This window comes from Salmo salar, chromosome ssa02 (assembly GCF_905237065.1).
Source record: "Salmo salar chromosome ssa02, Ssal_v3.1, whole genome shotgun sequence".
Taxonomy (NCBI): domain Eukaryota; kingdom Metazoa; phylum Chordata; class Actinopteri; order Salmoniformes; family Salmonidae; genus Salmo; species Salmo salar.
The window spans coordinates 93,912,540-93,926,759 of record NC_059443.1 but is presented as its reverse complement, the minus strand read 5'-3'; the positions used below and the strand labels follow the sequence as shown (position 1 = coordinate 93,926,759).

Sequence of the window (14,220 nt, the reverse complement as noted above, 5' to 3'; positions counted from 1 at the left end):
CATTAAAGCATTAAGTGTAAGAAAAAATATCGATACCGACCTTCAGATTTTGACAGTGACGTTGTAAGCACCGTGCCAAAATGTATGGTCTGAAAGTCCACATCACCTGAGAAAAAAACAATGATTTCATTCTAAAGTAAAAAATATAGATATCGACCTTAAGATGTGGTATCCACTGTGACAAAAGTATGTATTGTCTGAAAGTCCAAAACCACTGAGAATTAATTTTCCCTTCATTTTCAGACAACACTTTCTTATTAAAAGCTTTGCTGCCCCGTGTGAGGATCGAACTCACGACCTTCAAATTACGAGACTGAGGCGCTGCCTGCTGCGCCAACGAGGAACTTCTAAACATTAAGCGTAAAGAAAAAATATCGATAACGACCTTCAGATTTTGACAGTGACGTTGTAAGCACCGTGCCAAAATGTATGGTCTGAAAGTCCACATCACCTGAGAAAAATACTATGATTTCATTCTAAAGTAAAAAATATAGATATCGACCTTAAGATGTGGTATCCACTGTGACAAAAGTATGTATTGTCTGAAAGTCCAAAACAACTGAGAATTAATTTTCACTTCATCTTCGGACAACACTGTCTTTTTAAAAGCTTTGCTGCCCCGTGTGAGGATCGAACTCACGACCTTCAGATTATGAGACTGACGCGCTACCTACTGCGCTAACGAAGAAAATTTAATCAACAAATCGAAAGAAAAAAATATCGATACCGACCTTCAGATTTTGACAGTGACGTTGTAAGCACCGTGCCAAAATGTATGGTCTGAAAGTCCACAACACCTAAGAAATAAACAATGATTTCATTCTAAAGTAAAAAATATAGATATCGATACCGACCTTCAGATTTTGACAGTGACGTTGTAAGCACCGTGACAAAAGTATGTATCGTCTGAACGTCCAATACCACTGAGAATTAATTTTCACTTCATCTTCAGAAAACACTGTTTTTTTAAAAGCTTTGCTGCCCGGTGTGAGGATCGAACTGACGAACTTCAGATTATGAGACGACGCGCTGCCTGCTGCACCAACGAGGCACTTTTAAACATTAAGCGTAAAGAAAAAATATCGATAACGACCTTCAGATTTTGACAGAGACGTTGTAAGCACCGTGCCAAAATGTATGGTCTGAAAGTCCACATCACCTGAGAAAAAAACAATGATTTCATTCTAAAGTAAAAAATATAGAAATCGACCTTAAGATGTGGTATCCACTGTGTCAAAAGTATGTATTGTCTGAAAGTCCAAAACCACTGAGAATTAATTTTTCCTTCATTTTCAGACAACACTTTCTTATTAAAACCTTTGCTGCCCCGTGTGAGGATCGTAGTCGCGACCTTCAGATTATGAGACTGACGCGCTACCTACTGCGCTAACGAAGCACATTTAATCAAGAAATCGAAAGAAAAAATTATCGATACCGACCTTCAGTTTTTGACAGTGACGTTGTAAGCACCGTGCCAAAATGTATGGTCTGAAAAACCACAACACCTGAGAAAAAAACAATGATTTCATTCTAAAGTAAAACAATTTGATATCGACCTTAAGATGTGGTTTCCACCGTGACAAAAGTATGTATTGTCTGAAAGTCCAAAACCACTGAGAATTAATTTTCACCTTCAGACAACACTGTCTTTTTATAAGCTTTGCTGCCCCGTGTGAGGATCGAACTCACGACCTTCAGATTATGAGACTGACGCGCTGCCTGCTGCACCAACGAGGCACATTAAATCATTTAGTGTAAGAAAAAATATCGATACCGACCTTCAGATTTTACAGCGACGTTGTAAGCACCGTGACAAAAGTATGTATCGTCTGAACGTCCAATACCAGTGAGAATTCATTTTCACTTCATCTTCAGAAAACACTTTTTTTTTAAAAAGCTTTGCTGCCCCGTGTGAGGATCGAACTCACGACCTTCAGATGATGAGACTGACGCGCTGCCTGCTGCGCCAACGAGGGACTTTTAAACATTAAGCGTAAAGAAAAAATATCGATAACGACTTTCACTTTTTGACAGTGACGTTGTAAGCACCGTGCCAAAATGTATGGTCTGAAAGTCCACATCACCTGAGAAAAAAACTATGATTTCATTCTAAAGTAAAAAATATAGATATCGACCTTAAGATGTGGTATCCACTGTGACAAAAGTATGTATTGTCTGAAAGTCCAAAACAACTGAGAAATAATTTTCACTTCATCTTCGGACAACACTGTCTTTTTAAAAGCTTTGCTGCCCCGTGTGAGGATCGAACTCACGACCTTCAGATTATGAGACTGACGCGCTGCCTGCTGCGCAAACGAGGCACTTCTAAACATTAAGCGTAAAGAAAAATATCGATAACGACTTTCACTTTTTGACAGTGACGTTGTAAGCACCGTGCCAAAATGTATGGTCTGAAAGTCCACAACACCTGAGAAAAAAACTATGATTTCATTCGAAAGTAAGAAATATAGATATCGACCTTAAGATGTGGTATCCACTGTGACAAAAGTATGTATTGTCTGAAAGTCCAAAACCACTGAGAATAAATTTTTCCTTCATTTTCAGACAACACTTTCTTATTAAAACCTTTGCTGCCCCGTGTGAGGATCGTAGTCGCGACCTTCAGATTATGAGACTGACGCGCTACCTACTGCGCTAACGAAGCACATTTAATCAACAAATCGAAAGAAAAATTATCGATACCGACCTTCCCTTTTTGACAGTGACGTTGTAAGCACCGTGCCAAAATGTATGGTCTGAAAAACCACAACACCTGAGAAAAAAACTATGATTTCATTCTAAAGTAAAACAATTTGATATCGACCTTAAGATGTGGTTTCCACCGTGACAAAAGTATGTATTGTCTGAAAGTCCAAAACCACTGAGAATTAATTTTCACCATCAGACAACAGTCTTTTTATAAGCTTTGCTGCCCCGTGTGAGGATCGAACTCACGACCTTCAAATTATGAGACTGACGCGCTGCCTGCTGCACCAACGAGGCACATTAAATCGGTAAGTGTAAGAAAAAATATCGATACCGACCTTCAGATTTTGACACTGACGTTGTAAGCACCGTGCCAAAATGTATGGTCTGAAAGTCCACAACACCTGAGAAAAAAACTATGATTTCATTCGAAAGTAAGAAATATAGATATCGACCTTAAGATGTGGTATCCACCGAAACAAAAGTATGTATTGTCTGAAAGTCCAAAACATCTGAGAATTAATTGTCACTTATTCTTCATAGAACACTTTCTTTTTAAAATCTTTGCTGCCCCGTGTGAGGATCTAACTCACGACCTTCAGATTATGAGACTGACGCGCTGCCTGCTGCACCAACGAGGCACATTAAAGCGTTAAGTGTAAGAAAAATATCGATACCGACCTTCAGATTTTGACAGTGACGTTGTAAGCACCGTGCCAAAATGTATGGTCTGAAAGTCCACAACACCTAAGAAAAAAACAATGATTTCATTCTAAAGTAAAAAATATAGATATCGATAACGACCTTCAGATTTTACAGCGACGTTGTAAGCACCGTGACAAAAGTATGTATCGTCTGAACGTCCAATACCAGTGAGAATTCATTTTCACTTCATCTTGAGAAAACACGTTTTTTTAAAAGCTTTGCTGCCCCGTGTGAGGATCGAACTCACGACCTTCAGATTATGAGACTGACGCGCTGCCTGCTGCGCCAACGAGGCACTTTTAAACATTAAGCGTAAAGAAAAAATATCGATAACGACTTTCACTTTTTGACAGTGACGTTGTAAGCACCGTGCCAAAATGTATGGTCTGAAAGTCCACATCACCTGAGAAAAAAACTATGATTTCATTCTAAAGTAAAAAATATAGATATCGACCTTAAGATGTGGTATCCACTGTGACAAAAGTATGTATTGTCTGAAAGTCCAAAACAACTGAGAATTAATTTTCACTTCATCTTCGGACAACACTGTCTTTTTAAAAGCTTTGCTGCCCCGTGTGAGGATCGAACTCACGACCTTCAGATTATGAGACTGACGCGCTACCTACTGCGCTAACGAAGCAGATTTAATCAACAAATCGAAAGAAAAAATATCGATACCGACCTTCACTTTTTGACAGTGACGTTGTAAGCACCGTGCCAAAATGTATGGTCTGAAAAACCACAACACCTGAGAAAAAAACAATGATTTCATTCTAAAGTAAAACAATTTGATATCGACCTTAAGATGTGGTTTCCACCGTGACAAAAGTATGTATTGTCTGAAAGTCCAAAACCACTGAGAACTAATTTTCACCTTCAGACAACACTGTCTTTTTATAAGCTTTACTGCCCCGTTGAGGATCGAATTCACAAGCTTCAGATTATGAGACTGACGCGCTGCCTGCTGCGCCAACAAGGCACTTCTAAACATTAAGCGTAAAGAAAAAATATCGATAACGACTTTCACTTTTTGACAGTGACGTTGTAAGCACCGTGCCAAAATGTATGGTCTGAAAAACCACAACACCTGAGAAAAAAACAATGATTTCATTCTAAAGTAAAAAATATAGATATCGATACCGACCTTCAGATTTTGACAGTGACGTTGTAAGCACCGTGACAAAAGTATGTATCGTCTGAACGTCCAATACCACTGAGAATTAATTTTCACTTCATCTTCAGAAAACACTGTTTTTTTAAAAGCTTTGCTGCCCCGTGTGAGGATCGAACTCACGACATTCAGATTATGAGACTGACGCGTTGCCTGGTGCGCCAACGAGGCACATTAAAACATTAAGTGTAAGAAAAAATATCGATACCGACCTTCAGATTTTGACAGTGACTTTGTAAACACCGTGCCAAAATGTATGGTCTGAAAAACCACAACACCTGAGAGAAAAACTATGATTTCATTCTAAAGTAAAACAATTTGATATCGACGTTAAGATGTGGTTTCCACCGTGAGAAAAGTATGTATTGTCTGAAAGTCCAAAACCACTGAGAATTAATTTTCACCATCAGACAACAGTCTTTTTATAAGCTTTGCTGCCCCTTGTGAGGATGGAACTCACGACCTTCAGATTATGAGACTGACGCGCTGCCTGCAGCACCAACGAGGCAAATTAAATAATTTAGTGTAAGAAAAAATATCGATACCGACCTTCAGATTTTGACAGTGACGTTGTAAGCACCGTGTCAAAATGTATGGTCTGAAAAACCACAACACCTGAGAAAAAAATTATGATTTCATTCTAAAGTAAAACAATTTGATATCGACCTTAAGATGTGGTTTCCACCGTGACAAAAGTATGTATTGTCTGAAAGTCCAAAACATCTGAGAATTAATTTTCACTTCATCTTCAGAGAGCACTTTCTTTTTAAAATCTTTGCTGCCCCGTGTGAGGATCGAACTCGCGACCTTCAGATTATGAGACTGACGCGCTACCTACTGCGCTAACGAAGCACATTTAATCAACAAATCGAAAGAAAAAATGATCGATACCGACCTTCACTTTTTGACAGTGACGTTGTAAGCACCGTGCCAAAATGTATGGTCTGAAAAACCACAACACCTGAGAAAAAAACTATGATTTCATTCTAAAGTAAAACAATTTGATATCGACCTTAAGATGTGGTATCCACCGAAACAAAAGTATGTATTGTATGAAAGTCCAAAACATCTGAGAATTAATTGTCACTTATTCTTCAGACAACACTTTCTTATTAAAAGCTTTGCTGCCCCGTGTGAGGATCGAACTCACAACCTTCAGATTATGAGACTGACGCGCTGCCTGCTGCGCCAACGAGCCACTTCTAAACATTAAGCGTAAAGAAAAAATATCGATAACGACCCTCAGATTTTGACATCGACGTTGTAAGCACCGTGACAAAAGTATGTATCGTCTGAACGTCCAATACCACTGAGAATTAATTTTCACTTCATCTTCAGAAAACACTGTTTTTTTAAAAGCTTTGCTGCCCCGTGTGAGGATCGAACTCACGACCTTCAGATTATGAGACTGACGCGCTGCCTGCTGCGCCAACGAGGCACTTTTAAACATTATGCGTAAAGAAAAAATATCGATAACGACTTTCACTTTTTCACAGTGACGTTGTAAGCACCGTGCCAAAATGTATGGTCTGAAAAACCACAACACCTGAGAAAAAAACAATGATTTCATTCTAAAGTAAAAAATATAGATATCGATACCGACCTTCAGATTTTGACAGTGACGTTGTAAGCACCGTGACAAAAGTATGTATCGTCTGAACGTCCAATACCACTGAGAATTAATTTTCACTTCATCTTCAGAAAACACTGTTTTTTTAAAAGCTTTGCTGCCCCGTGTGAGGATCGAACTCACGACCTTCAGATTATGAGACTGACGCGCTGCCTGCTGCACCAACGAGGCACTTTTAAACATTAAGCGTAAAGAAAAAATATCGATAACGACCTTCAGATTTTGACAGAGACGTTGTAAGCACCGTGCCAAAATGTATGGTCTGAAAGTCCACATCACCTGAGAAAAAAACAATGATTTCATTCTAAAGTAAAAAATATAGATATCGACCTTAAGATGTGGTATCCACTGTGACAAAAGTATGTATTGTCTGAAAGTCCAAAACCACAGAGAATTAATTTTCCCTTCATCTTCAGACAACACTTTTTTATTAAAAGCTTTGCTGCCCCGTGTGAGGATCGAACTCACGACCTTCAGATAATGAGACTGACGCGCTACCTACAGCGCTAACGAGGCACATTTAATCAACAAATCGAAAGAAAAAATTATCAATACCGACCTTCACTTTTTGACAGTGACGTTGTAAGCACCGTGCCAAAATGTATGGTCTGAAAAACCACAACACCTGAGAAAAAAACTATGATTTCATTCTAAAGTAAAACAATTTGATATCGACCTTAAGATGTGGTTTCCACCGTGACAAAAGTATGTATTGTCTGAAAGTCCAAAAGCACTGAGAATTAATTTTCACCATCAGACAACAGTCTTTATATAAGCTTTGCTGCCCCTTGTGAGGATGGAACTCACGACCTTCAGATTATGAGACTGACGCGCTGCCTGCTGCACCAACGAGGCAAATTAAATAATTTAGTGTAAGAAAAAATATCGATACCAACCTTCAGATTTTGACACTGACGTTGTAAGCACCGTGCCAAAATGTATGGTCTGAAAGTCCACAACACCTGAGAAAAAAACTATGATTTCATTCGAAAGTAAGAAATATAGATATCGACCTTAAGATGTGGTATCCACCGAAACAAAAGTATGTATTGTCTGAAAGTCCAAAACCACTGAGAATTAATTTTCACTTGATCTTCAGAAAACACTTTCTCATTAAAAGCTTTGCTGGCCCGTGTGAGGATCGAACTCACGACCTTCAGATTATGAGAATGACGCGCTACCTACTGCGCTAACGAGGTACATTTAATCAACAAATCGAAAGAAAAAATTATCAATACCGACCTTCACTTTTTGACAGTGACGTTGTAAGCACCGTGCCAAAATGTATGGTCTGAAAAACCACAACACCTGAGAAAAAAACAATGATTTCATTCTAAAGTAAAACAATTTGATATCGACCTTAAGATGTGGTTTCCACCGTGACAAAAGTATGTATTGTCTGAAAGTCCAAAACGACTGAGAATTAATTTTCACCTTCAGACAACACTGTCTTTCTATAAGCTTTGCTGCCCAGTGTGAGGATCGAACTCACGACCTTCAGATTATGAGACTGACGCACTGCCCGCTGCGCCAACGAGGCACTTTTAGACATTGAGCGTAAAGAAAAAATATCGATAACGACCTTCAGATTTTGATAGTGACGTTGTAAACACCGTGCCAAAATGTATGGTCTGAAAGTCCACATCACCTGAGAAAAAAACAATGATTTCATTATAAAGTAAAAAATATAGATATGGATACCGACCTTCAGATTTTGACAGTGACGTTGTAAGCACCGTGACAAAAGTATGTATTGTCTGAACGTCCAATACCACTGAGAATTAATTTTCACTTCATCTTCAGAAAATACTTTTTTTTTTAAAGATTTGCTGCCCCGTGTGAGGATCGAACTCACTACCTTCAGATTATGAGCCTGACGCGCTGCCTGCTGCGCCAACGAGGCACTTTTAAACATTAAGCGTAAAGAAAAAATATCGATAATGACTTTCACTTTTTGACAGTGACGTTGTAAGCACCGTGCCAAAATGTATGGTCTGAAAAACCACAACACCTTAGAAAAAAACAATGATTTCATTCTAAAGTAAAAAATATAGATATCGACCTTAAGATGTGGTATCCACTGTGACAAAAGTATGTATTGTCTGAAAGTCCAAAACCACTGAGAATTAATTTTCACTTGATCTTCAGAAAACACTTTCTCATTAAAAGCTTTGCTGCCCCGTGTGAGGATCGAACTCACGACCTTCAGATTATGAGAATGACGCGCTACCTACTGCGCTAACGAGGTACATTTAATCAACAAATCGAAAGAAAAAATTATCAATACCGACCTTCACTTTTTGACAGTGACGTTGTAAGCACCGTGCCAAAATGTATGGTCTGAAAAACCACAACACCTGAGAAAAAAACAATGATTTCATTCTAAAGTAAAACAATTTGATATCGACCTTAAGATGTGGTTTCCACCGTGACAAAAGTATGTATTGTCTGAAAGTCCAAAACAACTGAGAATTAATTTTCACCTTCAGACAACGCTGTCTTTCTATAAGCTTTGCTGCCCAGTGTGAGGATCGAACTCACGACCTTCAGATTATGAGACTGACGCACTGCCCGCTGCGCCAACGAGGCACTTTTAGACATTGAGCGTAAAGAAAAAATATCGATAACGACCTTCAGATTTTGATAGTGACGTTGTAAACACCGTGCCAAAATGTATGGTCTGAAAGTCCACATCACCTGAGAAAAAAACAATGATTTCATTATAAAGTAAAAAATATAGATATGGATACCGACCTTCAGATTTTGACAGTGACGTTGTAAGCACCGTGACAAAAGTATGTATTGTCTGAACGTCCAATACCACTGAGAATTAATTTTCACTTCATCTTCAGAAAATACTTTTTTTTAAAAGATTTGCTGCCCCGTGTGAGGATCGAACTCACTACCTTCAGATTATGAGCCTGACGCGCTGCCTGCTGCGCCAACGAGGCACTTTTAAACATTAAGCGTAAATAAAAAATATCGATAATGACTTTCACTTTTTGACAGTGACGTTGTAAGCACCGTGCCAAAATGTATGGTCTGAAAAACCACAACACCTTAGAAAAAAACAATGATTTCATTCTAAAGTAAAAAATATAGATATCGACCTTAAGATGTGGTATCCACTGTGACAAAAGTATGTATTGTCTGGAAGTCCAAAACCACTGAGAATTAATTTTCACTTGATCTTCAGAAAACACTTTCTTATTAAAAGCTTTGCTGCCCCGTGTGAGGATCGAACTCACGACCTTCAGATTATGAGACTGACGCGCTACCTACTGCGCTAACGAGGTACATTTAATCAACAAATCGAAAGAAAAAATTATCAATACCGACCTTCACTTTTTGACAGTGACGTTGTAAGCACCGTGCCAAAATGTATGGTCTGAAAAACCACAACACCTGAGAAAAAAACAATGATTTCATTCTAAAGTAAAACAATTTGATATCGACCTTAAGATGTGGTTTCCACCGTGACAAAAGTATGTATTGTCTGAAAGTCCAAAACAACTGAGAATTAATTTTCACCTTCAGACAACACTGTCTTTCTATAAGCTTTGCTGCCCAGTGTGAGGATCGAACTCACGACCTTCAGATTATGAGACTGACGCACTGCCCGCTGCGCCAACGAGGCACTTTTAGACATTGAGCGTAAAGAAAAAATATCGATAACGACCTTCAGATTTTGATAGTGACGTTGTAAACACCGTGCCAAAATGTATGGTCTGAAAGTCCACATCACCTGAGAAAAAAACAATGATTTCATTATAAAGTAAAAAATATAGATATGGATACCGACCTTCAGATTTTGACAGTGACGTTGTAAGCACCGTGACAAAAGTATGTATTGTCTGAACGTCCAATACCACTGAGAATTAATTTTCACTTCATCTTCAGAAAATACTTTTTTTTTAAAAGATTTGCTGCCCCGTGTGAGGATCGAACTCACTACCTTCAGATTATGAGCCTGACGCGCTGCCTGCTGCGCCAACGAGGCACTTTTAAACATTAAGCGTAAAGAAAAAATATCGATAATGACTTTCACTTTTTGACAGTGACGTTGTAAGCACCGTGCCAAAATGTATGGTCTGAAAAACCACAACACCTTAGAAAAAAACAATGATTTCATTCTAAAGTAAAAAATATAGATATCGACCTTAAGATGTGGTATCCACTGTGACAAAAGTATGTATTGTCTGGAAGTCCAAAACCACTGAGAATTAATTTTCACTTGATCTTCAGAAAACACTTTCTTATTAAAAGCTTTGCTGCCCCGTGTGAGGATCGAACTCACGACCTTCAGATTATGAGACTGACGCGCTACCTACTGCGCTAACGAGGTACATTTAATCAACAAATCGAAAGAAAAAATTATCAATACCGACCTTCACTTTTTGACAGTGACGTTGTAAGCACCGTGCCAAAATGTATGGTCTGAAAAACCACAACACCTGAGAAAAAAACTATGATTTCATTCTAAAGTAAAACAATTTGATATCGACCTTAAGATGTGGTTTCCACCGTGACAAAAGTATGTATTGTCTGAAAGTCCAAAAGCACTGAGAATTAATTTTCACCTTCAGACAACACTGTCTTTTTATAAGCTTTGCTGACCCGTGTGAGGATCGAACTCACGACCTTCAGATTATGAGAATGACGCGCTGCCTGCTGCGCCAACGAGGCACTTCTAAACATTAAGCGTAAAGAAAAAATATCGATAACGACTTTCACTTTTTGACAGTGACGTTGTAAGCACCGTGCCAAAATGTATGGTCTGAAAAACCACAACACCTGAGAAAAAAACAATGATTTCATTCTAAAGTAAAAAATATAGATATCGACCTTAAGATGTGGTATCCACTGTGACAAAAGTATGTATTGTCTGGAAGTCCAAAACCAATTAGAATTAATATTCACTTCATCTTCAGACAACACTTTCTTATTAAAAGCTTTGCTGCCCCATGTGAGGATCGAACTCACGACCTTCAGATTATGAGACTGACGCGCTACCTAATGCGCTAACGAGACATTTAGTCAACAAATCGAAAGAAAAAATTATCAATACCGACCTTCACTTTTTGACAGTGACGTTGAAAGCACCGTGCCAAAATGTATGGTCTGAAAAACCACAACACCTGAGAAAAAAACTATGATTTCATTCTAAAGTAAAACAATTTGATATCGACCTTAAGATGTGGTTTCCACCGTGACAAAAGTATGTATTGTCTGAAAGTCCAAAACATCTGAGAATTAATTTTCACTTCATCTTCCGTGAACACTTTCTTTTTAAAATCTTTGCTGCCCCGTGTGAGAATCGAACTCGCGACCTTCAGATTATGAGACTGACGCGCTACCTACTGCGCTAACGAAGCACATTTAATCAACAAATCGAAAGAAATAATTATCGATACCGACCTTCACTTTTTGACAGTGACGTTGTAAGCACCGTGCCAAAATGTATGGTCTGAAAAACCACAACACCTGAGAAAAAAACTATGATTTCATTCTAAAGTAAAACAATTTGATATCGACCTTAAGATGTGGTTTCCACCGTGACAAAAGTATGTATTGTCTGAAAGTCCAAAACCACTGAGAATTAATTTTCACCATCAGACAACAGTCTTTTTATAAGCTTTGCTGCCCCGTGTGAGGATCGAACTCACGACCTTCAAATTACGAGACTGACGCGCTGCCTGCTGCACCAACGAGGAACATTAAATCCTTAAGTGTAAGAAAAAATATCGATACCGACCTTCAGATTTTGACACCTACGTTGTAAGCACCGTGCCAAAATGTATGGTCTGAAAGTCCACAACACCTGAGAAAAAAACTATGATTTCATTCGAAAGTAAGAAATATAGATATCGACCTTAAGATGTGGTATCCACTGTGACAAAAGTATGTATTGTCTGGAAGTCCAAAACCAATTAGAATTAATATTCACTTCATCTTCAGACAACACTTTCTTATTAAAAGCTTTGCTGCCCCATGTGAGGATCGAACTCACGACCTTCAGATTATGAGACTGACGCGCTACCTAATGCGCTAACGAGACATTTAGTCAACAAATCGAAAGAAAAAATTATCAATACCGACCTTCACTTTTTGACAGTGACGTTGAAAGCACCGTGCCAAAATGTATGGTCTGAAAAACCACAACACCTGAGAAAAAAACTATGATTTCATTCTAAAGTAAAACAATTTGATATCGACCTTAAGATGTGGTTTCCACCGTGACAAAAGTATGTATTGTCTGAAAGTCCAAAACATCTGAGAATTAATTTTCACTTCATCTTCCGTGAACACTTTCTTTTTAAAATCTTTGCTGCCCCGTGTGAGAATCGAACTCGCGACCTTCAGATTATGAGACTGACGCGCTACCTACTGCGCTAACGAAGCACATTTAATCAACAAATCGAAAGAAATAATTATCGATACCGACCTTCACTTTTTGACAGTGACGTTGTAAGCACCGTGCCAAAATGTATGGTCTGAAAAACCACAACACCTGAGAAAAAAACTATGATTTCATTCTAAAGTAAAACAATTTGATATCGACCTTAAGATGTGGTTTCCACCGTGACAAAAGTATGTATTGTCTGAAAGTCCAAAACCACTGAGAATTAATTTTCACCATCAGACAACAGTCTTTTTATAAGCTTTGCTGCCCCGTGTGAGGATCGAACTCACGACCTTCAAATTACGAGACTGACGCGCTGCCTGCTGCACCAACGAGGAACATTAAATCCTTAAGTGTAAGAAAAATATCGATACCGACCTTCAGATTTTGACACCTACGTTGTAAGCACCGTGCCAAAATGTATGGTCTGAAAGTCCACAACACCTGAGAAAAAAAACTATGATTTCATTCGAAAGTAAGAAATATAGATATCGACCTTAAGATGTGGTATCCACCGAAACAAAAGTATGTATTGTCTGAAAGTCCAAAACATCTGAGAATTAATTGTCACTTATTCTTCAGACAACACTTTCTTTTTAAAATCTTTGCTGCCCCGTGTGAGGATCTAACTCACGACCTTCAGATTATGAGACTGACGCGCTGCCTGCTGCACCAACCAGGCACATTAAAGCGTTAAGTGTAAGAAAAAATATCGATACCGACCTTCAGATTTTGACAGTGACGTTGTAAGCACCGTGCCAAAATGTATGGTCTGAAAGTCCACAACACCTAAGAAAAAAACAATGATTTCATTCTAAAGTAAAAAATATAGATATCGATACCGACCTTGAGATTTTACAGTGACGTTGTAAGCACCGTGACAAAAGTATGTATCGTCTGAACGTCCAATAGAACTGAGAATTCATTTTCACTTCATCTTCAGAAAACACTGTCTTTTTAAGAGCTTTGCTGCCCCGTGTGAGGATCAAACTCACGATCTTCAGATTATGAGAGTGACGCGCTGCCTGCTGCGCCAACGAGGCACTTCTAAACATTAAGCGTAAAGAAAAATATCGATAACGACCTTCAGATTTTGACAGTGACGTTGTAAGCACCGTGCCAAAATGTATGGTCTGAAAGTCCACATCACCTGAGAAAAAAACTATGATTTCATTCTAAAGTAAAAAATATAGATATCGACCTTAAGATGTGGTATCCACTGTGACAAAAGTATGTATTGTCTGAAAGTCCAAAACCACTGAGAATTAATTTTCACTTCATCTTCGGACATTGTCTTTTAAAAACTTTGCAGCCCCGTGTGAGGATCGAACTCACGACCTTCAGATTATGAGACTGACGCGCTACCTACTGCGCTAACAAAGAACATCTAATCAACAAATCGAAAGAAAAAAATATCGATACCGACCTTCACTTTTTGACAGTGACGTTGTAAGCACCGTGCCAAAATGTATGGTCTGAAAAACCACAACACCTGAGAAAAAAACAATGATTTCATTCTAAAGTAAAACAATTTGATATCGACCTTATGATGTGGTTTCCACCGTGACAAAAGTATCTATTGTCTGAAAGTCCAAAACCACTAAG

The 14,220-nt window shown here is 38.5% G+C and overlaps 8 non-coding genes across 8 annotated transcripts; all 8 read right to left on the bottom strand.

Moving 5' to 3' along the window:
• Positions 1 to 270: 270 nt before the first annotated feature.
• trnat-cgu (transfer RNA threonine (anticodon CGU)) lies at positions 271 to 343 on the bottom strand. The gene has a single exon. It is a non-coding gene; the product is annotated as a tRNA-Thr (tRNA).
• Positions 344 to 3,633: 3,290 nt separating this feature from the next.
• trnam-cau (transfer RNA methionine (anticodon CAU)) lies at positions 3,634 to 3,706 on the bottom strand. The gene has a single exon. It is a non-coding gene; the product is annotated as a tRNA-Met (tRNA).
• A 272-nt stretch (positions 3,707 to 3,978) lies between these two features.
• trnam-cau (transfer RNA methionine (anticodon CAU)) lies at positions 3,979 to 4,051 on the bottom strand. The gene has a single exon. It is a non-coding gene; the product is annotated as a tRNA-Met (tRNA).
• A 1,896-nt stretch (positions 4,052 to 5,947) lies between these two features.
• Positions 5,948 to 6,020, bottom strand: trnam-cau (transfer RNA methionine (anticodon CAU)). The gene has a single exon. It is a non-coding gene; the product is annotated as a tRNA-Met (tRNA).
• A 3,415-nt stretch (positions 6,021 to 9,435) lies between these two features.
• Positions 9,436 to 9,508, bottom strand: trnam-cau (transfer RNA methionine (anticodon CAU)). The gene has a single exon. It is a non-coding gene; the product is annotated as a tRNA-Met (tRNA).
• A 976-nt stretch (positions 9,509 to 10,484) lies between these two features.
• On the bottom strand, positions 10,485 to 10,557 carry trnam-cau (transfer RNA methionine (anticodon CAU)). Its single transcript has one exon. It is a non-coding gene; the product is annotated as a tRNA-Met (tRNA).
• Positions 10,558 to 11,853: 1,296 nt separating this feature from the next.
• On the bottom strand, positions 11,854 to 11,926 carry trnat-cgu (transfer RNA threonine (anticodon CGU)). The gene has a single exon. It is a non-coding gene; the product is annotated as a tRNA-Thr (tRNA).
• A 954-nt stretch (positions 11,927 to 12,880) lies between these two features.
• trnat-cgu (transfer RNA threonine (anticodon CGU)) lies at positions 12,881 to 12,953 on the bottom strand. The gene has a single exon. It is a non-coding gene; the product is annotated as a tRNA-Thr (tRNA).
• Positions 12,954 to 14,220: the final 1,267 nt, after the last annotated feature.